Source organism: Lissotriton vulgaris, chromosome 3_1 (genome assembly GCF_964263255.1).
Source record: "Lissotriton vulgaris chromosome 3_1, aLisVul1.2, whole genome shotgun sequence".
In the NCBI taxonomy this organism is placed as follows: Eukaryota; Metazoa; Chordata; class Amphibia; order Caudata; family Salamandridae; genus Lissotriton; species Lissotriton vulgaris.
In genome coordinates, this window is record NC_141689.1 from 767,536,303 (window position 1) to 767,563,741 (window position 27,439).

General features: G+C 43.8%; 1 protein-coding gene across 2 annotated transcripts in view; it reads left to right on the plus strand.

Moving 5' to 3' along the window:
• Nucleotides 1-27,439, plus strand: part of SNCAIP (synuclein alpha interacting protein) — a 440,197-nt gene that overhangs the window by 44,564 nt on the left and 368,194 nt on the right. For both annotated transcript variants that reach the window (XM_086961078.1, XM_086961079.1), the window contains exon 2: nt 8,913-8,971. The gene's annotated coding sequence lies outside the window, so the exon portion shown is untranslated. The remainder of the gene's footprint in view (nt 1-8,912; nt 8,972-27,439) is intronic.

Here is a 27,439-nt window from a genome sequence, read left to right on the forward strand (position 1 = left end):
GAGTCCACCACCCCTGCAATCACCATCTGCACCAGTCGCCTGACCGCCTGATCCCACGTCGGTGACTAAGGCACCATCAAAACCATGAACTCCATCCACTCCGGATCCCCATCCGACCCTTGCCCTCACCTCGTCTTCAACAAAGCCAGCTCCACCATCGCACCCCACCTGTGGAAAACAATCAACAGCTCCTTCGAGACCGCAACCTTCCCGGAAAGCTGGAAGCACGCTGAGATCAACGCCCTTCTGAAGAAGCCCAAGGCGGACCCCAAAGACCTCAAGAACTTCCGGCCCATCTCCCATCTCCCGTTCCCGGCAAAAGTGACAGAGAAGATTGTCAACAAACAGCTAACCCGCTACCTCGAAGACAACAACAACCTGGACCCTTCCCATTCCGGTTTTCGCAGCAACCACAGCACCGAGACCGCCCTCTTTGCCGCCACTGATGACATCAGGATCCTGATGGACAAAGGAGAAACAGCCGCCCTCCTCCTCCTGGACCTATCAGCAGCCTTTGACTCAGTCTGCCACCGAACCCTATCAGCATGCCTCCACGACGCCGGAATTCAAGAGAAGGCCCTGGCCTGGACCACATCCTTCCTCTCCGGCAGAACCCAGAGCATCCGCCTCCCACCCTTCCGCTCAAAAACCACTGAGATCATCTGCGGCGTCCCACAGGGATCCTCCCTCAGCCCGACGCTGTTCAATATCTACATGGCACCGCTCGCCCACGTCGCACGATAACATAAGAGAGACATGGAGAAGTGTGGCTCACTGGTTAGAGCAGGCAGACCCTGAAGCAGAGGTCAGACCCGGGACCAGGGTTCAATTCCCGACGCGGCAGGTTCTTGAGCTCAAATGTCCACGGACTCGATAATTCTCGCTTCGGTGCCTGACCTAATCATGGGTTCACACTCTGCAACTCTGGGCATTAAGCTTGCTTAATCTTCACAACGCCCCCCCCCGCGGCGGGATGCCTGGCTTTCACCTTGGGGGTGCCCGTTAGGGGCTATCTCACAGGGAAAAGCCAGGACGAGTTCCCAAGGCAAGCGCCGAGATGCCTCCCCGGTGATTCGAGCGCTATATAAGAACATACAAAAAAAAAAAAAAACATCATCTCCTACGCCGATGACACCCAGCTGATCATATCCCTCACCGAAGACCCCCACACCGCCACCACCAAAGCCAACCTCCACAGAGGAATTAAGGACATAGCCGATAGCTGAACTCAGACAAGACGGAGGTACTCATTCTCGGACCCATCACATCAGCCTGGGACGACTCTTGGTGGCCCACATTGCTAGGCACAGCCCCTGAACCAACAGACCACGCACGCAACCTGGGGGTCATCCTCGACTCCACCCTCTTCATGACCAGGCAAGTCAACGCCGTCCTGCTTTAACACCCTCCGAATTCTCTGCAGGATCTTCAAATGGATCCCCCCCCCCCCCGACACGAGAAAAACCGTCACCCACGCCCTCATCACCAGCAGACTCGACTACGGGAACGCCCTCTCCTCAGGAACAACAACGAAGCTCCTGAGAAGACCACAACGAATCCAGAACGCCTCGGCACGACTGTTCCTTGACGTTCCCCGACGCAGCCACATCACACCCCACCTGAGAGGCCTTCACTGGCTCCCCGTCAACAAGAGGATCACTTTCAAACTCATCATCCACGCACACAAATCACTACACAACACCGGACCTACATACCTCAACAACCGACTCCGCTTCCACACCCCCACCCGAAGCCTCTGCTCAACCAACCTTGCCCTCGCCACAGTTCCTCGTATCCGGAAAGTCACCGCCAGCGGCAGATCCTTCTCCGACCTCGCTGCCAAGACCTGGAACACTCTCCCTACCAGCCTACGACAGACTCAGGACCTGCTGGCCTTCAGAAGACTTCTCAAGACCTGGCTCTTCGATCAGTAGCAGCCCCCCCCCCCAGCGCCTTGAGACCCTCACGGGTATGTAGCGTGCTTTAGAAATGCAGTGATTGATTGATTGATTGATCTATTGGGTTTGGCAATTTTTTTTTTTTACATATTGCATAGCAGTTGAGCTTCTGTGAAACGTGGCTTAATATAAAAAAAGTGATGATGCGCGCACCATTGACTGATTCATAGTGCTTTTTTTTTTTTTACCATAAGCTATGTTGAGCAGCAGCTCTAGTGCTGTCTAATATGTAAAACTATTGACAGAGCCAATAGATTTTATAAAGGCGTAACCTGCTGGATTTGCCAGGGCTTGTTCCTATTCTTTTTACGGATTCTCGCTAAAATCTGCCAAGCATGCTTTCTTCCTTCAAGAAGTGGCGCCTTAAAATAAATCACATACGAGCAGAAAACAAAGCAGATATAAGTGCCTCTCCTAACACACGAAGATGCCTCTTTCATTTCATCCAAAGTGTTTTATGAGCTATTGCTTGCTGCTGGAATTAAATGAAAAGCAATTTCAGCTGTAAAATGACCCGAGAACGGCTCAATGTAACTTACCCTTCCAAGCCCCCTCCGTTTTACAACGGGCCCATCCTTCTTGTCCATCCATTCCTCCACTTATTAGGATTGCATTTTATTTTATTAAAGACATGTAAAGCGCCTATGGCCATCTTAAAGCAAGTTTCCTAGTGCTAGCTAGCCCATACAATACCAATGAGTGATACCAAAACGCAACAGTATCCCCCCAAAAAAAGTGTTTTATCTTGCCACTGCTCCCTCTCTGCTGTTGACGAACCTCCTGTTGCACGTCAGTCACATCTTGTATTTAGCACCATCATTGGAAAGCTGCAACGCTACACACTTATAAGGTCCTCTCACCCTCACACCCTTACCCTCACACCCTCACCCTCACACCCCCTCATCCTCACACCCACTCACCCTCACACCCTCACACCCACTCACCCTCACACCCCCTCACACCCTCTCACACCCCCTCACTCACCCTCACACCCCCTCACCCTCACACCCCCTCACCCTCACACACCCCCTCACCCTCACCCCCTCACCCTCACACCCCCTCACTCACCTTCTCACCCCCTCACCACCTTCTCACCCCTCACCACCTTCTCACCCCCTCACCACCTTCTCACCCCCTCACCACCCTCTCACCCCCTCACCACCCTCTCACCCCCTCGCCACCCCTCACCCTCGCCACCCCTCACCCTCGCCACCCCTCACCCTCACACCCCCTCACCCTCACACCCCTTCATCCCTCATCCTCACCCTCCCCTCACACCCTCCCTCACCCTCACACCCCCTCACCCTCACACCCCCTCACCCTCACACCCCCTCACCCTCGCACCCCCCTCACCCTCGCACCCCCCTCACCCTCACACCCCCCTCACCCTCACACCCCCCTCACCCTCACACCCCCCTCACCCTCACACCCCCTCACCCTCACACCCCCTCACCCCCACACCCCCTCACACACCCTCACACAACATAGTATAGCATAACAAAACACAGCATTGCATAGCATAACAAAACACAACAAAGCATGCATAACAAAACACAACATAGCATAACAAAAGAAAGCTTAGCAAAGCATAACAAAACATAGCATAACAAAGCATAGCATAGCATAGCAATATGAAACACAACAAAGCATAGCATAGCATAACAAAACAAAGCATAGGATAGCAAAACACAACAAAGCATAGCATAGCATAACAAAACAAAGCATAGGATAGCAAAACAAAACATAGCATAACAAAACCTAGCATAACAAAACAAAGCATAAGATAGCAAAACAAAACATAGCATAACAAAACCTAGCATAACAAAACAAAGCATAGGATAGCAAAACAAAACATAGCATAACAAAACATAACACATAGCATAACAAAACGTAGCAAAACACAACAAAACATAACTAAACGTAGCAAAACACAACAAAACATAACGTAGCTTAACAAAATACAACACAACATAGCATAACAAAGCATATAATAGCATAGCAAAACATAGCACTGCATACCAAACACAACAAAACATAGCATAGCATAACAAAACATAGCCTAGCAAAACAAAGCATAGCACAATAAAACAACAAAACAAAACCTAGCATAACAAATCATAGCATAGCAAAACATAGCATAGCAAAACATAACATAGCATAACAAAGCATAGCATAGCATAACAAATTAAAGCATAGGAGAGCAAAACAAAACATAAGATAGCAAAACAAAACCTACCATAGCATACAGCATCACTCGGCACCACCACAACATCACTCAGGAGCACCACAACATCACTATGCGCTACCACAGCATCACTAAACGCCACATTATCACTCGTTCGCCACCACAACATCACTCGGGGCCACCACAGCATCAATCTCTGTGCAACCGTTCAACAACAACTGGTTCAAATATGTTCTCTCAATGTTTCAAGCTTTATTACAAATGTAACAAGAAGATGTTAATATTTCACTTCTGTTCTTGGATTTTCATCACAATAAAATACACTGAACATAATATTCACAACAGTTATTTACAAAAGTTTAAGCTATTACCATTATAAATTACAAAAACTTTTAAGTATTAATTATTAAAAAAAATGTAAAGCCATTAATATTTGTAATATCAATACATGTAAGTCACTTAAATACAACACATATTGCATTAAAAATGCTATAGGTGTCACATTTACGAAAGTTATAACTATTACCATTGTAAATGACAAAGCTATTAATTTCGCTGTTTTCAAAAACAAAACATAAATAAAAAAAATTGTCATTTACAATACCAATAGCTCAAACTTTCCTAATGCTAGACCTATTGCATTGCAAATGCTTGTTTTTACTAACTGCAGTTACTGCTAGTGGCACTGACTTATTAAGAAGCCTGCTGCTGCTTCAAAGTGCCCACCTCAACGTCTTGCTAACGAGTGCTGGTGACTCGTCCAGTGCTTTTGGTCAGGGGTCTGGTCCACCGTCCCTGCTTGGAATTAAAAAAGGTTCCGCGCGGCATGCTGCCGCAGCCCCCTATCCTATAGAACCGAATACAGCCCAATTGGTGGCTCGCTCTCAGCAACACTGCAGAGAAACATTCTTCTTCACCGAGGGAGGACTCTGGAGACTGTCTGTGAAGTAAACAACACTGCAATAGGGCAATTATATTTAATGTACTTTGACCATGATGTGCAGACAGCAGTGCAGTCGTGTCGGTGAAGTAAGTTGGCAGTGTTCTAAAGTTCTAAAGACCCAGTATCTCGCCAACTGGAATTGGTTCTGTCCTCAGTAGGCCTGAAACAGCTGGTGGCTGGCCCGACACACATAAAGGGACACACACTTGACTTAATCTGGACTTCTGGCCCGGAAGTCTCTGTCGAAGATGTGCTTCCGTGTGTTTGGTCAGATCATTATTTATTTTATTGTGCTATTGCTATGAACAAGAAACCACCGGCTCAAATCCCAAAGATCAAAAAAGTCCGACAATGGAAGAAGGTTGATTCCCAAACCCTGTCAGTCTTTCTCCCACGGTATGCTACCCCTCTTAGTGGGGATTTAGACCAGGATTACTGGAGTTTAACCCAAAATTTAATACAAGCAATAGATCCGATAGCTCCAGAGAAATTACAGAGAGCTAAGGGTATGGACAAAGGTGCGCCGTGGTACACCCCCTCCCTGAGAGACCATAAGAAAGAGCTCCGCTGCGCAGAAAGAATTTGGAGGAAATCCAAGGAGGAAAGGGATCGGGAGCAGTATAAATATTTATTAAACAGCTATAAAAAAACTTATCTTGGCTGCTAAAGCCGATTACTTTGATAATCGTATAAAGCAAGCAGACAACATACAGAGAGAAACCTTTAAGATCCTCTCAGAATTAACAAAGAAGCCGTCAAAGGACGAAGTTAAAATCGACTGTAACATCTTCCAACAGTTCTTCTTAGAAAAGGTAGACACCATCCTCTTGGATATTAAGAGTAAGGCAGGAACCGCTTTCACTCCACGGCAGACTACGGGTGCCCCTCAAGACTGCACTATTACGAGTTTTCCAGAGATCGAGTCTGTGAAACTCAAACAATTGATGAGTTCCATAAAATCAGGGTCACCAGCGGACCCCTGCCCCCCCAGCGTTTTCCGGGCAGCGCTTCCTATCTTGGAGGACCACATTATTTCCCTCTTGAACAATTCACTGCGGACGGGCTATCTTCCACTGGGATTCAAGGAGGCTCGTGTTAGACTCTTGTTAAAGAAACCAGGAACAGATGCTACTAATTAAAACAATTATCGACCTATCCCACAACTTCCATTTATGTCTAAAATTCTGGAGCAACATGTGTTGCAGTCGTTGTCTGGCTTTCTGGAATCACACAGTCTTCTCCAGGAGCGTCAGGCGGGTTTTCGGGCTCACCACAGCACCGAGTTAGTGATGCTCTCGGTGCTGGATGAGCTTAGAGGCATGGCTGACAGTAAGAATCCGAGTGCCCTGGTACTTTTAGACCTATCAGCGGCATTTGATACTGTCAGCCATGACCTGCTTCTGGACAGACTGGCTAATTTTGGAATTGGAGGCATGGCATATAATTGGCTTAAATCCTTTCTGACTGGGAGGCAGCAGAGGATTCATTTGGGGGATGACATCTCCGAGCTTGGTAGTGTGGATTGGGGAGTCCCGCAGGGTTCAGCGTTGTCTCCGCTGCTCTTCAACCTCTACCTACAACCTCTAATCGAATCTCTGGTACTTATGGGTTGTCGTGTTTTTAACTATGCTGACGACACCCAGCTGTTATTTAGCATTGAGAACTCATCTGGAGCACATGGATATGTGCAAGAGGCTCTCAAGTTTACAGTGGGGTGGATGACGGCCAATTGGCTGAAAATCAACCCTGAAAAGACCGAGGTTCTTGTGGTATCTACGGGCATATCACCTTGGGGGGGATCTGTTATGGCCCCAAGATCTTGGATCCGCACCGCTGCCAGTGCCAAGTGTGAAAAGCCTTGGCATAAAAATTGACCAGGAATTGTCAATGACGGCTCAGATCTCAACCGTCGTGGGCACATGTATTGGCCTAATTAGGCAGCTGCGTAGGCTAGTTCCCCTCCTATCCCAATCCATGCTCTGTACGGTGGTCTCTGCCACCATTATATCACGCCTGGACTATGGCAACGCCCTCTACTTGGTTTGCCAAAAAATCTGACACACAGTCTGCAAGTTGTCTTAAATGATGCTGCGCGTCTAATTTTTAGGCTTCCTAGATGCTCTCATGCTTCACCGTTATTGCTAAAACTCCATTGGCTCCCGGTGAAACAGAGGGTGGAGTTTAAGAGTCTGTGCATTGCACATAAGACGCTTTATGGACAGGCGCCTGCCTATATTAAGGAACGCCTGACACCATATCTGCCTAAACGGACTCTTAGATCATCCGACGCCCAGCTGTTGGCCTGCCCCGTTTTAAAATGGCAACTAAGGGTGGAAGAGCCTTTTCCATACAGACTCCACTGTTGTGGAATAAGCTGCCAGACTATCTTCGGAAAGAGACTAGCCTCCTATGCTTTAGGAAACAGCTAAAAACTCTTTTGTTTAGAGAAGCCTTTGGATCTATATAATCTATTGCTCTTTCCCTTCTTTCTGCGTGAGATTTCCTGGCTGCTCCTTTGGTCATAAGCGCCTTGAGACCTGTAGGTGAGATGGCGCTATATAAGCTAAAGTAACAATAACAACAATAACAGTGACAGTGTAGACCCCCGGCCCTGATAAAAAGGCACCGTAAAGCACCAGCACAAGTTAAGCATTGAGTATAGTGAATAAACGGGAACCAGCCGAGCTGAAAGGCCAACACAGCAACAACCTCGCAAGTGACACCAGAGTGCTCCCCGCCAGAGCCTGAAAGTGTGTGTATTTATACCAATTGGCATCCATGCGTCCGTGTTGATTCCTCAGCTGAGCCGGCTTTGTTTATTTTCTCTGTGATAGCAAAGTTGCCTCATGAACGAGATAACAAATAACATTTGCACAAAGTGTGTCCGCGTCTTGTACAACATTTTCAAGGTGTTGTAATAGTGTTCTTGCGAAGATGTTTTGTAAGCAATGTGGTTTCAGAGAAACTAACCCTGCTCTGTCATGCAAGGAAATGTGTGTCAAAAGTCGTTGTGTGAAAAAGAAGGCAACCTAGGAAATGAGCACATTTTAAAATTGCAGTGTTTCTTACTGGCCCTAACTGAGCCACATGACAGTGAACACTCATATACTTTGTGGGTTGAGGCATTTCACCAATTTCCACTTTTTTTGTCACAGCTAATTTGGTCAACTAGTAGAAATTGTTTTAGCTCAAGGTGGTTGGTGTGCGTCGCCAATCTTGTTTGCTATGGTGATTGATTTTTCTTCAAGAAAAGAGGGATAATGTCCTATATTCCTCTTCATAGTCTCTGATCCAATTGAACTGTATTGCTTGTAATTGTACAATTGTGTTCACTCTTTCCTTGTTACTGTTTTTCAGTGTTAGGCTCTATGAATTTCAAACACAGTTCCTTCTGCACTTTGACTTGCATCCAACATGATGAGTTTTTGCTGTAGTTTGAAAAGAGCAAGTGACTAACGCTGCCCTGGTTTGCATTTTTTTAAAATGTTTATGGCCAGGAAACTGTTTGAGTTCCTAGTGCCATATTTTTTGCAGCACAATTTACCTTTTGTTATATGATGTACTTCATAATTTTTATTTTTCACCTAGTTTAGTCTTTAATTCTGCATAACGTGGTTGGGCAGTGTTGTATAATTCTGTTTTTCCTGGTTATGTTTTTACATTTCTGTGAAAATAAATCTGAATTGTCTTGTTTGGATTTGCTTCTCTTAAGATGATATACTGTAACAGGATTTTGAAGTACATGGCTGTTTATGGTTGGTACTTCTTTATTTGACGCTTTGAGGGATGCGGTTTACTAACCCAGCGTCACTTTTGTTCTTGACAGTTCTCTGTGAAAGGGTGGGTCTCCTGAAGAGAAGTGATGTTACTTTCCAAAGAATCTAGGTAAGCTATAAACTTCATGTTTTTGTTTCAGAATGGATAATTCCCTTTCATGTGTTTGATTGTTTGTTATTTCTTTGATGCTGAAGTGAGATCTAAATGTCTTTTTGTTCCTATATTTTTTCTGTGTCATACACTTATGTTTCCTTGTGGTGGGTATAGTGAAAGAAGCCCTAGATTTTTCAGGTCGAACTCTTACACTGGACAATGATATCTCAAACATCACATCTCTCAAAGAGGTTTAGTAAAATGACTAATCCTTGATCGTTAGAGCCTTGTTCTCCATTATCACTAGGATGCTGGGCAATTTACTCCCTCTCCAGTTCCCCGCCCCCTCTCCCCTACCTGTGTAGGGCATAAAATCATCCACAGGATAGAGAAAGCAGTAAGCCTCCTGGATACCTGCATAAAGAATCCTGTGTGCATAAAACATCTGAATACATGTAATCCTGTTTTCATTCAGCTCCAATTGTGGCCCTACCAGAAGGAACCAGGGTACTTTCAAAGGATTCAGAACCAAGCACGCAAAGAAAAAATGACCAAAGCACACTGGCCTTGAGCGCAGTCCCATGTCTCTTGGTGAAACACAATCAATGTAAAAACCAGTGAGCCACCCTATCCTGGTTTTACAATGCAATTAAACTCTACGTAGGGATATCCTCTCATAACTGCCTTGTCGTAAATATGCACCCACAAAAACAAATCACATTGGATTCTGAAGAGGCTGCATGCAGACTTGCCAGCGCTTAACAAAAAGCACCTGAATTAATAGAATAATTTTTAGTCTATTTGATACTGGTTGCTTGTAAAAGTCTCAAGAGAAACAGAAACATATCAAATACTCCTGACCCCGATGACCACTTAGAAGTAAGTCTTGGAAGATACTGCTGCACATTGAATCCACTTGCAGCCTTGGTGTGACAAAGCATCTGTACCTTTTAAAATGCTGCCATTTTGTCTTATCATCAAAAAGGGGTAGTTCTTTATTTAAAAAAAATTCCTTTGTATTCCTTTACAGATCATGCAAATGAAATATTTTGACTGTTAACAGAAATGATGCACGTGTGGAGCATCTCAGATAATGATACAAACTTACTGGTTCGATTAAGTCACATTTGATGAAACCTTGTGTGTTTTTAGGGTTGTCTATAAGCAGCTGGTTATTCTGCTGCCTCTGTTCTCTACACAGTTCTCACCCTGTTCTGAGTTTGTAGTGGTTGATCACAGCAAATGCATTTATGACTTTGAAAAAATGTACAGTTAACTCACTAATCATACTGTGAGCCCGGACTGCTTCTGATTCAGCAGTATTGTTTTTTTAATAATTATTTTTTTATTATGATTTTGGTAAACAATAGAACAAAAGGATAATAACACTATCACATAATAATTAAAAGAAGGTGGATGTGGATAACGACTGAAAATCATACATTGCTGTGTAGTGAACAATATATATTGTACTGTAGCAGGTTGAAGGTTGAACAAATGAGTAATGACCTCTTGTCAAGTATTATTTGCGGTGAATGAGCCATATGGAAATAAATGATCCACATGAATGTCAGCAGTGAGATTTGAATGATTCTAAATGTTAAAATTGATCACCCTTTAACCTGTAGAAGATGCATCAGCGCCAGCGGGTAGGAGGGCATCTCATCTCTTTCAGCTATGTATGCCTGGAGGGTGGCCTCATGTCTGTTTTTTCATCTTTTGTATGGATGAGGTATCGGAGAAAACATTTCAGTGTGTTGCATCATTTAACGGGGCTTTAACAGTGGTGGTGCCCAGAAGCCAGGTGATAGCTGTTCTACATTTGCCAAGGAGTAGTGGCATGACAGTAAGTTTTCTTGTGCTCTGGGGGAACCTTAGAGGTATATCCAAAGAGTGCTAGAAGGAGACATCTTAGTGCACTTGGATGTACTTTAGCCTAGTGTTACAAAGACTGTTCTCTAGAAATCTGCCATAACATACCATGCCCAAGCCAGGAGAATGAAATCAGCCGTGAGATGTGAGCATTGATTACCTGATAGACAAAACTGATCTTAAAATAAATCTAACAAAAGCATGTTAAGTATTTGTGGTCTATACGTTTGTATCTGTAATTCATGAAATCAGTGTAGTTAGTTTACAGCAAAAGGACCAAGTTTCATTGTCTAAGCTGTGGCCCAGGTTCACTTTTCGGCAGTCGCGGGAGGATGGACTATGATCACTGAGGACTCTTCATACACCCATTAAAATTTGGTCACCCACCCCTTATGTTAGTAGAGCCTTTCAGTTTTAATAAAGGGGTGAAGTATGGAGGTTCACTTAGAAAATCTATTAAAACGGATATGGCAGCTTGTCTAAGTCTTCTTTGTGAGTTTGTTAGGAAGGGGAAGTAATAGTCAAACTAATTGTGTGAGATGACTAAACCATTAACTAAGAAAGCCCTCAGATGTGTAGTGTTCTTAATGGGCAAAATCTATTCATGGGCCTCATGTATCTGTAGGGTGGGGTCTAGGGAGAGTAACCGAAGGACTGTAAGTATTGTAACATTCTCATTCTCAACAAGCACGGGCAGAGCATGGCATTCAAGTTACCAGCAAACTGGACTGAACTGCGAAGTAATAGCTTTCCATTAGTGGCAAAGCAATACCACCCCTCTCAAACTGGAGTGTAAGGATATACCATCTGATTCTGGCCTTCCTACTGGACCAAATTCACTCAATTAGTGTAGTGGCAAGTCTCTTAAAGAATGCTTTGTTCAGTGTAATGTTAATTTTGGTGAAAAGATAGATGACCATTTTTTTAATCCATCTCTCACCTTATATTTCTAGTTTGCAAAAGGTGGATCTGTTGCAGGAGCTTGGTCAAGAATGATTTGCATATGGCTGGGTCCAAACAGAAGTTTCAATGTGGGCAAAAGAACGATGGGTTGAAATGCTAACCCGAGCAGTTACCAGTGCTTACATTTACTCCAGGCATTTATCCTATCGTCCTTGGTGTGCTTGATGTCAACCCCTAAATGGCCAAAGGTATGCCCAGACAGGCGTTCTGTGATCACTGTTCCACTGAAACCAAGCTACACCCAACTGAAGAGCCCCAGTGAGGGTGAAACCGGTCTTGGGTTGCTTGTGTTCCGGTTCAGGTAGGACCTGGCCTGACAGTTCAGGCTGGACTGTTCCCATTGGAGTAGGGTCAAAACTGATTTGCTTATAGCTGGATGTAAACTGAGATGGCATAGTGGGCAAAAGAACGATGGGTTGAATTGCTGTTCGGAGAAATTGCCAGTGGTTGGACTTAATGCAAGCATTACTCCTAGCACCTTTGTAGGTTGAGACTGGGCAGCTGGCATACACTGTCTGCGAGACCGGCTGTATTCAGCCTGTGGGGAAAGACCCCGCCTCCGTCTTCCTCCAGCTTTTGATTGACTTTTGTTTGTGTCCTTTAAGAAATGTTGCTTCTAATTTTTTTTTTTTGCTTGTCCTACCTTTTTCTCAAGTGTTAACTCCTAGGAGTATTGCTGGAGGACATGTCAGCTTCTAATTGTGCCATTGAATGTTGTATCTTTGAAACTTTTTTTTTTATTTAGAACACAAGCACTTCATAGAAGCAGGATTCCATACCCCACTGTAAACCCCCGTCATTAAACTTTATTACCCACATGCTATGTGCCTATTGCTTTCTTGCCACGAGACTGCAACCAACAGATGAAAAGTACTAATGCTTAAACGTGCAGCCCTAGAAAGTGGACTAATGATAGTGGCCTAGCCCCGTGTTGGCTACTAGGTCTCTAACACACACCAACGCTATTACAGTACGTACAGTCAACAAAGGTTTAAAGAAAAAATTTCACAAAGGTGATAAACCACATTTTTTATCAATATTCTCTAATCATAGCATCTGATTTGTAGCATAAAAACAAGCAAAACTGTGTTTTTTGCATTTGTCACCCCGAGTGGGATGGGTATGCTCAGACGTGAGTCCCATGCTCTCTACACCACTGGAGTCAAGCTATCCTGGCTGAAGAAGGCTGATAGCCAGAATCCGGTCCTAGGATGCTTGATTCCGTGCCAGGAAAGACGTGGCTTGGCAGTTCGGGCTGGACTGTTCCCATGAGGCACAGGGTCCAGGCTGATTTGCATATGGCCATGTCTGAATTGGGGTGGTGTGGAGTGCCAAAAAGTGATGGATTTAGGCCCAGATCTCTGTACTGGGGTGAATGTATGACATTGTTCTACATTCTGTCCATCAACTGTGGTTTTTGCATTTGTCACCCCGAGTGGGATGGGTATGCTTAGACGTGAGTCCCATGCTCTCCACACCACTGGAGTCAAGCTATCCTGGCTGAAGACGGCTGATACGTACAAAAACAATCCGAAAAATCAGAACAAAAGAACCTAGCTTACAAAAATGCGTCACTTTCAACATTGGATGTGTCTCAAAAAAGAAAAACTGGGCGGGGGGGGGGGAGAAACCTTTTTCTTTAGTCCCCTCACTCACCAGAGTTTCCTCACTATGACATGCTTCATCATAGGGGCTTCCCAACCCGCTGCGGGTTGAGGCGTGCTACAACTAACGGTACTACGTAGGAGCACTTTTTATTTGTAGACTATGTGTGGTGTCATGTGAAAAAAGGGGGAAGTGAGTGGAGTGGTGTGAGTTAAAAGTATCCTACTAGTGGGCTGGAAAAAACTTTATTCGTGCTCCTAGCGGATATATTAAAAGTGGGGTGATTCACTAGGTGAGCTAATTCTATTATGAGAATAGGACCCTAGTGAAAAGCTAACTAGTTTCGAGCTGTACCCCTCAGCTCTTCTTCAGGACGTCACAGGGTCCAGCCCTGTGAGTACCACTCCAAAAAGTGAGATATATGCCTATTGTTGAGCATGAATCAATATATACATACGAATTTGCTGCAATTCAGTTGCGTATCTGTTGAGAAGGAAATAATATTAATATTAATATAGACTCCCAAAGCATCTCGTTTGCTTTACTGTGAACTAGAAAAAGAAAGAGCCGGTTTGAAGTGATTGCTCAATCTTGTGGCGCTCATAAAGATGAGCGTGATGTCCCTAGAGGGGAATAATTGTTAAAATACACCATTTTACATGCACAGTTAAAACCATTGTGTGTTCCTGTATTTCGGAATTCAAGTGTGAAACATCTGTATAGTGGAATAATCAGGGGTTAGTTATGGGCGGATCTTACCAAGTTGGTTCGGGCATGCCGTGTGTATCAAACGCGGTCGCCACATCATCTCCGTTCGGCAATCTAGAAAGGAAAGGTCTTACTTGTTATGGAGCTCTTCCTTGCGGTAAACCTATTCGGCATCCCTCGAGACCGGCGGTTCCCGTCTCAGTCTCGAGGATTCAATATGTAGCTTCCTGAGTTGCCGCCTTGCTTCCTGTGAGAAGCTAGACCGCGGATGATCTTTCAAGATGGCCTTCTGCTCGGGATAAACCGGAATCCATCTTTTGATCCTCGCGATGATATTTATATCAATCAAGAACCAAGACACAGACAACATAAACACAGTGGGACTCAAAATAAATTTCTTTTACAAATTATTTACAGTGTGGGGGTGAGATGAAACTGTCATGTTGTTATTCATTACTAGGTGGTTCTGTTGGAGGGCTTTCTACTAATTAAAAAAACCATCTGGGTATGATGGAATTATGATTCAAACTAGCATTAGCTTATGATTGTCTAGCCAAGAAGCCCCAAGGAATGGTATCATTCAATCCGTTGGTATCAGTCTTGAGTCTGTACACCCAGCATTGTTCCTTTTCCAGAAGGCGTTGCTCCAGGTTGTCCTGTCCATATAGATTGTCCAGGATTACCCAGTTCATGTCATTGGGTGTGTGGTTTTTTTCGATAAAATGAGACGTCATTTTTGTGGTATTCTTTTTTCACCTTATATTGCTTCTGTGCTCCACTATTCTTGTACTGGCCTTTCTAGTTGTCATGCCAATATAGTGTAGGTTACAAATGCAGGTAATCATATATACTACACCCGTAGTGTTACAGTTGAAGTTTTTAATTTCCCAAGTCATGTTGTTGTTGAATGTAATTTTCTTTGTCACACTCGTCAAATGACAAACACTACAGTCACCACAAGGGTAGCGTCCTGTAGGTACCGTGCTGATAGTTCTTTGTTTTGAGTTCCTGTTCTCTGCTTTGGGGCGTGTGTGGACGAGGTAGTCTTTCAGCTTTTTTCCTCTCTTGTGACTAAACATTGGTTTTGGTATGTCTAGATTTCCACAGTTTAGAGTGCGTCAATGTTTGTTAATGATTTTAGTTACTTTGTCAGAGGCAATATTGTAGGTGGTGATACATATAGGTCTCTTCTCTGATATCTCCCTGATTACTTTTGGTTCCAATAGTGCCTCCCTGTTGTTGTTCGCAGCTCTCTTTTTTGCTTTTTTGACCAGATTCACTGGGTATTGTCTGTCAATTAGTTTTTTTGTGAGGTCATTAGCTTGTTGGTGGAATGCTTCTTTTGAGCTACAATTGCGCCTTAATCTTAAAAACTGTCCAAAAGGTAGGTTCTCCTTTAGTTGTCTCGGGTGGAAGCTATCAAAGACTAGAAGGCAATTCCTTGCCGTTGGTTTAAAATGGGTAGTGGTGATTAGTGAATCTCCATTTGTCATGATGTTTAAATCTAAGAACACTAGGCGTGACCTGCTCATAGTGTGTGTAAACTTAAGGAAAGGATCCTGCTGGTTGAGCCATACTAGGAACTCTAGTGCCTCTGCCTCTGTGCCTTCCCAGATAAGTAGGACATCGTCGATGTACCTTTTCCATAGACTTATATGTTGTTTATGTGGATTCGTGTCACTAAGGATTTTTCGTTTTTCCAATTGGCCGCCTTGCTCTAACGGAAAACGCTTCCGTTTCGAGGAAACCCTATTTTGCCAATGCCATGGTACCAGCATGGGGAGTACTTTCGCGCCGAGCGTAGCGGGTTTGTATGTTCACCAATTGGAAAAACGAAAAATCCTTAGTGACACCCCAGTTCAGACATGGCCATATGCAAATAAGTCTGACCCTGTGCCTCATGGGAACAGTCCAGCCCAAACTGCTGACTGAGTGTGAGTGTTTGATTGATTTGCATATGGCCATGTCTGAACTGGGGTGGCAGAGTGGGCTAAAGAACGGTGATGGATTGAACCCAGATCTGTTGACTGGGTGTGAGCGTTTGATTGGTTCAGATGCTCTATCCATCACCACCCCCTTTCGTACCGCTTTGTTCGCCATAAGTTGGCAGGGTATGCTCAGATGTGAGTCCCTTGCTCACTTTGCCTCTGGATTCAAGCAAGCCTGGCTGAAGACTGCTGGAATGCCAGAAACCGGTCCTAGGAAGATTGATTCCGGTCCAGGGAAGGCATGGCTTGGCAGTTTGGGCTGGACTGTTCCAATGAGGCACAGGGTCAGACTGATTTGCATATAGCCATGTCTGAACTGGGGTGGCAGAGTGGGCTAAAGAACGGTGAAGGATTAAACCCAGATCTGTTGACTGGGTGTGAGTGTTTGATTGGTTCAGATGCTCCGTCCATCACTACCCCATTTTGTACCGCATATGCAACAGTGGCGCTATACACAACTGCTCCATTGCCTGCTAAGCAAACTCTGTCCCCAACCCTGGACCATCCCCTATCCCCTGGTGCTCTCTTACCTTAATGTTTGGGGTCAGTTTAAAGGTGTGATGTCCAGATTCTACTGCCTCCTCATTCGCCACCTCTTCACCTTGGCACAATTGGCTAGCTTCAGTACGACCTGGCAGGCCCGCTTGCAGGTAGAATATAATGAGGAGGATTGGGCAGAGCTTTTTGAGGCCCGGGACATGGAGTTCAGGAGGCACGGATGAAGCTCCGTCTTTTTAACATCCTTCAGGGCTGGCACTGAATCTTGCATGGCATCAGGTTGCCGGGTTGCTTCCTCACTCTTCCTGCTGGTGATGTGATCATGTGCCTTGTGTTATTGTTGATCTCTTATTGGATTGTCCTGCCATTTGCCCCTTCTTGACAGCATTGGGGTCTACGCTCTGCAAATGTATGGATTTGTCTTCGCCATTGCCGGACCCCCTAATCCTCCTCCAGGACTTATTGGACCGTTCCAAGATGACCCGCTTTGCTTGCTTGTCAATATCCTAACAGCTGCCAAGATTTGTATTCTGCAACATTGACGTTCTCCACAATCTCCCTCTCATGAGGAATCACAAGTGGAGATGTACAAGACCGTATCCCACGAAAAAGTTATTTACAATTTCATGGATTTAAGCAGCTATTTTTCTTCTCATATGGTCCCCCTTTCCACAGGATGCCCCCACCTAATTCGCATTGACTCTTGATTCTTCTTCATCACCATCATTGCACCCTTCTCCCCATTCCCCCCACATTACTATACTTGGGCTTCACCCCGCCGGCCTCTCATCCCTGCTTTGTTGTTCTGTCTTCCTTCTTTTAATTTGTTCCTCCTTTCCTTCTTCTCTTTACTTTCCGCCTTCTTTAGTTTATTCTATCACCCCTCTAACTTTTTTCTCGCTTTCTTGTATATTAGTATTGTTTTGTAATTGGTGCATGTATCGCAATCAACATTTGTATCTAAGTATATGTCCGTGCTGGATTTGCATGTCACTGCATTTGCTGTTACTTTTCAGAACGTAGTTTTCGCCAATAAATTATAATTGCTGCACAAATCTATTTGTCCAACCTATTAAAAATCAATCCAGATAAAACGGAGGTCCTTGTAGTCTCAACCTCTGCCTCCCCCTGGAATGATCTGTTCTGGCCCCAAGAACTCGGACCTACCCCAAAGCCATGCCCCAGTGTAAAGAGTCTCGGTATTAAAATCGATCAGGAGCTCTCGATGACCAACCAAGTATCCGCTGTGGTTGGATCATGTACCAACCTGATTAGGCAGTTGCGAAAGCTTGTCCCTCTGCTTTCAACGAACATGCTTCGAACCATAGTTTCAGCTACAATAGTTTCCAGAATCGATTACGGGAACGCATTATACCTAGGTCTTCCAAAAAAACTCAATTAATCGTCTACAAGTCATCCTGAACGACGCAGCACGGCTAATTTTCGGATTACCTAGACGGACCCATGCCTCCCCTCTACTTTATAGGTTACACTGGCTCCCTATAAAGCAAAGGGTTGAATTCAAGAGCCTGTGCATTTGCCATAAAGCAATTTATGGGCAGGCGCCGGCCTATATAAAGGAGAGGCTTGAAGTGTATAAACCCAAGCGAGTTCTACGATCCTCCAATTCCCTTCTGCTATCTTGCCCACGTTTTAAAATGGCAACTAAAGGTGGCAGATCCTTTTCAGTCCAAGCCCCCACCATTTGGAATAAGCTACCGGAGGTGCTTCGTAGAGAATCTAATCTTCTCCGCTTTAGGAAATCCCTGAAGACTCTGCTCTTCAGGGATGCGTTTACATCCCCGTAAGATAGGCCGGCAATCCGCATCCCATCCACCCTTCTTCATGTTGCTGTACTTGGTCAGAAGCGCTTTGAGACCTGGCGGTGATTTGGCGCGATATAAAACCCAGATACAAATACAAATACAAAAATATAGTCCAGCCAACATTGACATAGCTGGCGTTGTGCCACATTAATGTGATCTAACAATGACCTTTTATGTCTGTCAGTGCCTTAAGTAAAACCCTTTTTTCAGTTACAAATATCAGCTTCCCATCCGAATCTCCCTTTAAAAAGCATGTGGTTTGTTGAGATCATCATTTCGGAATCTGTATATGAAGGGCCCGTTTTACAAAATGTGTACGAAGAATGCCAAATAAGAAATGAGTAGATTTGGTGGTTTAGATAGATTTCCAAGGGGGATCGGTGCGTCCAGACTTTTTTTCATAATGCTTTTTTGTTTTAAACCCCTGTGTCCAGACGTAATTCCATTAGCCACAGTGAAGATGAATGCATTTATAGATTTCATTGGGTCGGACAGTTGAGTAAAAGCTTTGACGGTACAATATACATCTTGAAGGGTATTTCTTCGAGTTAACGCGTTGGACAGTACACGTGATTTCCTACTTAAATGTAAAAGCGTAATCCCTGATGAGGCTTTTTCATGTTTAAATTCATGGAGGCCATGGACAATGTCATGATTTCCATTTAAGTTGTTTACAATGCAGTTTAATTCGGTGTTTGTCTTGGAATTATCATCTGGCGTTTCCTACCTCAATTTACTTTTTTCAAGCTAGTACAGATCTGATCGCTTGTAAATTAAACATTTTAAAATCCTTTATTTACTGCCCCTAATCTTGACAAACATCATATTTGTTTCTATTTATCCGTCAGTTTGTCTTAGGGGCGAGCAGTAACTGTGGTATGCCGTGTTTATGGGGTTTGTAGGAGGTTTTAAAAACTGAGTATTATGGACTTTCCATAAACCCTTCTTAAGTGTCTGCCAAAACTGGTGTTTATAGAGAATACAATGGTGAGTGTTCTTCAAACACTCTTAATCAAGACTTTTAAAAAAAGCAGTGTTTTGTAGTATTGCTTTTGGATAATGGCTTGGCCATAAAGCCCACCAAAGCAGACATTGAGAATTGTCTGCATGTAATCGCAATCTTATTTGAACAAACCAAATATTCGTCTGGATGTTCTCCATAGGACCAATGTTTTTTAAACTTTTCCAGGAGTTAAAAGTTGACCAGTTGGGTAGGCATGGTTCGTATAAGCAGGAGGGGTACAGCATTCATGTTAATAGGACGGTTTATTCAAGATAAAATGTGGAGCCCATTCTCCAGCATCCTTCCACCTCTGATGCCTCCACTGCTCTAAGGCTAACTGACCACTTTACCAGCTCGCACGCTGAGCATGGAATTACACTTGAAAGATGCACTTGCAAAGATGCACACCGCCGAACACAGAACATTACATACAACAATGTTCAGATAAAGAATATACAGTCATAAAAATGAAATGGAATCTAGATTAGCACACATTCCCCTCCTTCATAAAACAAATAACAAAACAAACAAACATTGGCATAGCCAATAGGTCTCACCGATGGGACAGAATAAGTGTTTAGCCATGCAGGAGAATAGGGTTTGGGGTGGCAGGTGGGTTTGCTTGGACTAGTGTCCCGCCCTACTGGTGCCACTCGTGTATCGGCTTGGCAGACAAGCATTGGCAAAGCCAATAGGTCCCGCCTTTTGGCTTTGCCAATGGTTTTTGCTGACTCTGTTCAGCCTTTTGACAAAGAGTGGTATGCTGCGGGGGAGCACCTCCCTGGCCGCCGCAAGTGGGGAGGGGGGCAGAAGCAAAACAAAGGGTATGCGGACAGCGGGAGAGGGGCGGGAGCCTGGTGAACGTGGGCAACGGGAGGGGAGTTACCTCATGGGTCGCTGCAAGTGGGTAGGGGGGCGGGAACAAAGGGAATGCGGACAACGGGAGGGGGGTGGGAGCCTTATGAACATGGACAACAGGTGGGGGCGGGAGCAAAGCATCAGGAGACTAAATAAACGAGCGCGGCCGCAAAAGTGAAAGCGACCGCGATGTGTTTAATTAGTAACCTGATCCACGTCCTGCTGCCACCCTGCGCGCCGCTGCTTGCTCCAGAGAGCAAAACGCAGTGGCAGTGAACCTTTGGAAAAGAGGTGGAATATGCACCTGCCTTTGGCCATTTGCATGCTTTCATTATTGAAAGCCACACTCAAAGGCCAATCGAATGTGTGGGAGTTGCCAGACCCACACAGAGAAGTTTCGGGGAAGTTTGGAGTGCTCCAAGAAGCCTCCCATAATGCAGCGCATGCCCACTGCTCTAGGCTAAAACTAAAAACAAAATTGACAAGTATATCCATCAAATCTTGCAAAAAAAACTGGTTTCTTAGGCACCCTACCACTTCTGGTACTAATGCCCTCAAAAGTATTTTCATCAAAGTTCTTTCGCAACACTGTCCAGGCATGCAGTGCCTGCTTCCTGAGTATTGCCCCCTTCCTTTTTCAAAGAAACCTCATTGCCGCTCTTAAAAGCACCTACAGTAATCTCATTACTTGTAGATCTGAATTGCGAATGTGAAGGATTACTACTACTCCCAGAACTACTTATAGGTAGTCAATACAACTTCACTTGTTGTGGCAACCTTTCTCTTAACATGGAACATTGAAACTCCTTTAACAAAACCAAATTTCTTTTAGACTACCAATGTCCTTACTCAAATTTACCAGACGTGCGTGCCACCTTGGATACCTTATATGGTCCATTAAAATGAAAATCAACTTTCTATTTCTTGTGTCTCATATCCTGTAACATAGCCATGTGTGATTTCCTTTACACAAACGCTTCCCAGAATCATGACGAGACTTCATTGTTTGCTGAGTATTTTTTATCTTGAGTTTCATTGCCTTAAAATGTACCCATTCTCAAAATCATATGAAGACTTGTTCTGCAACCAATCAGGACACAGTCCTGTGCAAGAATGCTTACCCCCCAACAACGTGAAAGGAGATACAATAGTGGAACTGTGAGGTGTGTTGTGATATGCCCTCACTTTATTCCCCAAAAAGTGGTCAACATCAACTTCACAGGTCAAAGCAGTTTGGATGCCTTCCTTAAGCAACCGGTTGGCCCTCAACAGCACCATTTGCTTGTGGCCAATATCAGGCAATATTATAGTGCTTATCCCTTTTCATTTTTGAAAATGTCCATACTCTCAATAACCAGCGGCACACCGTTATCCACGACCAATTCATCAGGATAACCTTCTGATGAAAAGGTTTTCTTTTTTCAAGAAATGAATGACCACTTGAGTGGACATCTCCCCAGCCAAGTCAAAATATAATCATTTGGATTAATAGTCAGTCACAACTATTAAATACTTAGACACATCAGGAAGTGCAGAAATGGGTCCTGCAAAATCCTAAGCCACCATACTCGACCGTCCTTGGGGTAATGGAATTGCAATTAAATGAGTATCAATAAGCTTCCAATGCTTATTAGACAAAATGCCTTCTTGGCATGAGTATACAAAGTCATCCGCATCTTTGTCCATATATGGCCATCAAAAATGCCACCTTAAGGAATACTTAGTGGCTGTAGTCTTTAAATATCCCCTGTGACCTAGTCTAATGAACTTGGATTTAATTTTTTGAGGAACCACAAACTTCCCAGCCCTCAATAGGATTCCATACTCGGCACTAAGTTGGTCAGCCATTTGACAGAAACAATATAACTCTACCTTGCAATGTTTACATGAGGTCATCCTTGTTGTACAAACTCTAAAACTTTCCTCATCACCGCATCTTATGCACGTGACAAATTCCATTCTTAATCAGAAACAACAACCTGATATCTGTCAAAAACATCCACACTGGCCACCACACATCATTGTCAAGCAAACCACCATTCTGTTCACCCCCTTGTGCACCAGTAGGAAGTCTGAATAGACAATCAGCTCTGGCATTTGTACTGCCTGGTATGTACTGAATATAAAAAATGCACTCCTTGAACTTGAAGAGAATTCGAATGAGTCTAGACGAGGCAGATGACATTCTTTTGTCCCCCAAAAGGATACATAATCTGCCTATGATCAGTGCACAAAATGAAATGCGTGCCAAAAACATAAGCTCTAAACTTTTCTATAGCCCATGCCTAAGCAAGAGCTCCTCTTTCGATGGTGCTATAACTTTTCTCAGTGTTAGACAGCGCCCTGGATGCAAAAGCAACAGTACTCTCCACAGTATCTACGAGTTGACATAGAGTCCAACAGCACTAGCATCAACGGTGATGACCCATTTCTGACTGATAATATACGTTTTCAACACCAGAATTTTCGGTAACAACTCCTTATGTTTAAAAATACTTTTTTCTCTTCCGACCCCCAATTAAACTTCTCTTTTTTGTTAAGCATTTTCTTTAGCTGTTCCATAAGAGTAGCATACCCATCACAAATCTAGAATAATAGTCACTCAAACTCAGGAATGATTTTAATTCCTCCTTGTTGAAAGGTGCCGGTAGATCTAGCAATGCCTTGATTAGATCTTCTTTGGGTTTAACCCCTTCAGATGTGATACAATGTCCCAAATATTCCACCTCATCAGTTAAAAACATACATTTGCCTCTAGAGACAGTCATACCATTCTCAGATAATATACCCAACACCCGGTCCTAAATGTTATTGTGCTTCTCAACAGTTTCGCAAAAATGAAAATGTCCTCCTGAAATGCAGGCACCCCAGAGACATCTTTGAGCAACCTGAACATCAGCTTTTGGAAAACGCTTGCCGCTGATCCAAGGCCAAATGGCAATCGTATACATTTATTAGCCCCAAATGGCGCAATGAAAGTAGTCCAAGGTTGCGACTCAATTTGCAATGGCACTTTGACGTACACGGCTTCAAGATCAATATTCTGGAAATGTTTGCCCCTTCCAAAGTGGTTACAAGTTCATTGATCTTTGGAAGAGGATGACAATCCACTAAGATGTTTTTGTTAAGTGAACCCAAATCCTCACATAAATAGATTTGTACATTTTTATTTTTAGCAATCACTATAGCACTGACCCATTCAGATGAATTAATGGGCTCAATGATATTACCTTTACACAGGTGATCCAAATAGCTCCTTAAATCATTCCTCACAGATCAGGGAACATTCCGTATTGCTCTTCCTTTAAAATTATTTGTTCATACGCCTTCACAGTACCAATACTCTCAGAGAATTCTGTTAGATACTTTGCCAAAAGGTGATGAATACTTTCCAGCTTGCTTTCCACCAACGTCACAGAAATAGTAGTAACAGGTCTTAATACAATTCCCAGTCTACCTTGGTTTAACACACCCCATGATATCTCTACCGTTGATAGCTAGATAAATGTTAGTAAAAATCTCTCTAAAAGAAAATTTCAGAGAATCTTTAAAGAAACTATGGTCTCAATTTTAGATTCTCCATATAAAGCAGCTCTTATATTTGTTTTCTTAAGTATGGTCCCAGTACGACTTGAATAAAGCTTCACATAACATAGTAACTGGCGATCCTGAATCAACCTATTATTTTAACGTCCACATTTCCAATTTTGACTTCACAGAAAGACCCATTGCATTTAGCAATTAGTCCCTCATCCTGTTCACAACCCTGTTCAATAGCATCAGGTTGATCTACTTCCACAGATAGAGTAGTAACTGTATTAATGCAGTCATGCTTATGCAATTGATTGGGTTCTGTTTCTGGGCCACAATTGATTCTAACTGCATTACCACTTTTGCAATCTGTCATTCAGTGCCCCATTTTCTTGCACCTGTTACATCTTTTCTGTTGTGCAGAACAACTGGGGCTATTACCCAAATGATGAAACGACCCACATCTGTAACATGCATTTGTCCTAATAACTCTATTACCATTATGACAGTCTTGCATTTTTTTAAATAGAACTGACACTAGCATCCGTGTCCTCAAACAACGATCAGCTGCCGCATACGAACGCTGAGAATGGGCTCCAAAATGCTCAAAATTAGCCACACCCCATGTCATTGCCAATATGTTGAGGCAAGGTTCGTCAAAGCAGGAGAGGTAAGCAGGCAAATGTAAATAGTATGTTTATTCCAGATAAAATGTGGAACCAATCCTGCAGCGTACTTCCACCTCTCCGATACCTCCAATGCTCTACTACTAACTGACTACTTTGCCGGCCCTCCTGCAGAGCATGGAATTACGCTTGAAAGATGCACTTGCAAAGATACACCACAGAGCACAGAACCTTACATGCATGAATGTTAAAAAAAGAAAATACATAGTCATAACAATAAAATGGAATGTAGATTATCACACCAGTGTAATTCAGTATTTAAAGATTATTCATCAGTAATAACCAGATCGTGCGTTTTTAGGTCTCGCCTAGGCAGCGCGCTTGCGCTGCTCTAGGAGATGACCTTTAGAAATTGGTCAGCTCTTTTTCAATCACTCCTGCTTGTGCCGGCATCCACCTTGCGGGAGCAAGCAGAGGCACGTGGGCTAATTGAAAACCGATGACAAGCGCACCGCTGCTCGTTCCGGCAAGGTGGATGCCCGCACAAGCACGAGTGCTTGAAAAGAGCTGTTAGCATCTTGTGAAGAGGGCTCTCAACTCCTCCCCTAGCTCTGGGATCACTGCAAGGCACAGAGGGCTTGATCGCATGACGAGTGCTCTCGACTCCTCCTCTCCCACTGGAATTGCTACAATGCCCTTAGGGCTTGATCGCGTGATGGCGGCTCTCAATTCCTCCCTTAGCTCCGGGATCGCTTCAAGTTTCTTAGAGCTTGTTATTTAAATGTTTGTCTTCCCCGGCGCATACACCCTTTGTTCTGCGTGCGGAGCTCAGCGTTTCAAGAGAATCAGCACTGGCGTTCATGCAGGGCAGCAGATTGTGGGCTCATTGCCTTGATGGGGAGTTGCACACATTGTGTAAAACAGGACACAGTTTAACTCCTGATGCTGTAATCTGGGTCTGCGGTTGATGCTATTTTGGGTGCCTTGCATTTCCGGTGCACCTGGTCGGCATACAGCTTTAAATAATTCCTGGGACATTTCAATTTTAGTCTGACCTGTTGCCAAGTGGTGTGAAAGATTTATACAAGGCCTGCCTGTGAGCCAGGGTGCTGTAGTTGGAAAGGAGGGGTGCTTACCATGTCGCCTCCCTCGAGTATCTGGCCCAGTTTGATTCTCTGATGGACCTCAGCATCAAGGGGCCATACCAGAAACATACAGTGTGCTAAAATAGGAAATATACTGAATTCAAAAATATATCGGCATCCGTGCACAAAACATATTAAGAATATGCTTTATTGTGTATTTCTTTCAGAATCGTCCTATAGGGCATGTCAGACCTTAGTGCCTGATCACCAAAGATCTCAAACAGCTTAGCAGCTAAAACAAGAATTTGTGGAAGTAGCTCCAAGTGTATTAAGGGGGTTTGCCTTAGCAAAGACTGTGGTTGTTTGAATGTGTTCAGTGATGCCAATGTTTACAGACTCTATTTGAGTCTTTTTATGAATGCAATTTCGAGGGGGGATAGTAATATTCCGAATTTTATATAGAAGTGGCTCCTCTTTGTAAGTGTACTTGATGGGCGTGTGGGGTTTGCAAGTTTATGCCTAGGTGCACTTTTAGACTTCCTGCTTGGTTGTCCTATGTTGTACTATATTTTTAGGATGTCCATTTGTGTGTAGTGAGTTTAAATAGTTGAGCAACCTAGAGCAATCTCTCGCTTTCCAGAAGAAAGGGATATCCAGGCTATGGGCGCTATATGGTAACAGTTTACAGAAAGGATATCGCTGTGCAGTCTTCTTGCATTAGCCCGGCACCTCCAGTGAATGTGCCTTTTTAGCTGTGGAACTAAATCGCAAAAGGACTTCTTGCTTAATGTTGGGTGAGTGCGTATACCTTACTGAAAGAATAAAGGATGTATGGAGAAACCAACATATGCTCCCACACTTGTTTGTCAGCTGAGACCCTGGCTGGGTCTGTCTCGGTAAAACCACTTAAGGTAGTGGCTCGCACTAGCCATGCTGGTGCAAGGAGGGGGTCACCCAAAGGAAAGTGATGACTTTTCATCCTTTTAAAATAGGCTTATCTATTCATCCTTTATTCTTTCTACTTAATTGTCGTTCAGCAAGGAGCACTTTTGTTTCTTAGTTATTGTTTGAAGGATGTTGTTCATCTTTACTTTATTTCCCTCCACGCTACTGCTGTGTGGCCAAGGATGGCCTTGAGTTTGGAAGGCAGCGAGGACTGCTTTCTCTCACTTAGTTTTAGAGGACAGTGGTGTCTGAACAACACAACGGAATGTGTTACATCTAATGCATGTGCTTTATTTACGGTGGAAGAAAGTAGAACATGTAATCATTTTGATTTCATAATCAAACTCCAGGGCTTTCCACACGCAATGCCTCTGGAATTGCATTATTTTGATATTTTTTTTTAGATTAAATATGTTATTGGACCTTGCTACATGTGGAATTCTATAGAACTGGCATTTGAAGAGGAGTGGCGAGATGGAAATGATTTGCGCCAGGCAGCATCTGGACACTTACTGGATTGTTCACTGTTGTTTACAGCTCAACAAGCACTTTTCTCCATAAAAATCATGTTAAGCCGGTAGCTATGTTACTAAGACCCTTGGATATTAGATGTCAGTGCTTACCAATAAAGTCATTAATGGAAGACCCCTTCTCGATCGCAAGTGTGTATGCCACATTCTGCATATAAATACTTTTTTGGGTGATGAGCTTTGCAAACAGGTTTTCCATATTGTTCTAGTCCGTGGACACATAGCTTCGTCAATTTAACCTGAATCCGCTTTATGGCAGTGGGTGTTAAAATCATGTTTATGAGTGTCCTGGCTTTGTTTATTTATTTTTTTAGGTCAAGCCTAGTGCTGAGGTACATTACAAAGTATGTTTCTGTCCATGACCCACAGGGATTGTGTCCTTAAACTTTATATGGTGTAAAATTGTGTAGCCGGATTATTAACAGGACAATGTGCTGCATGGCAC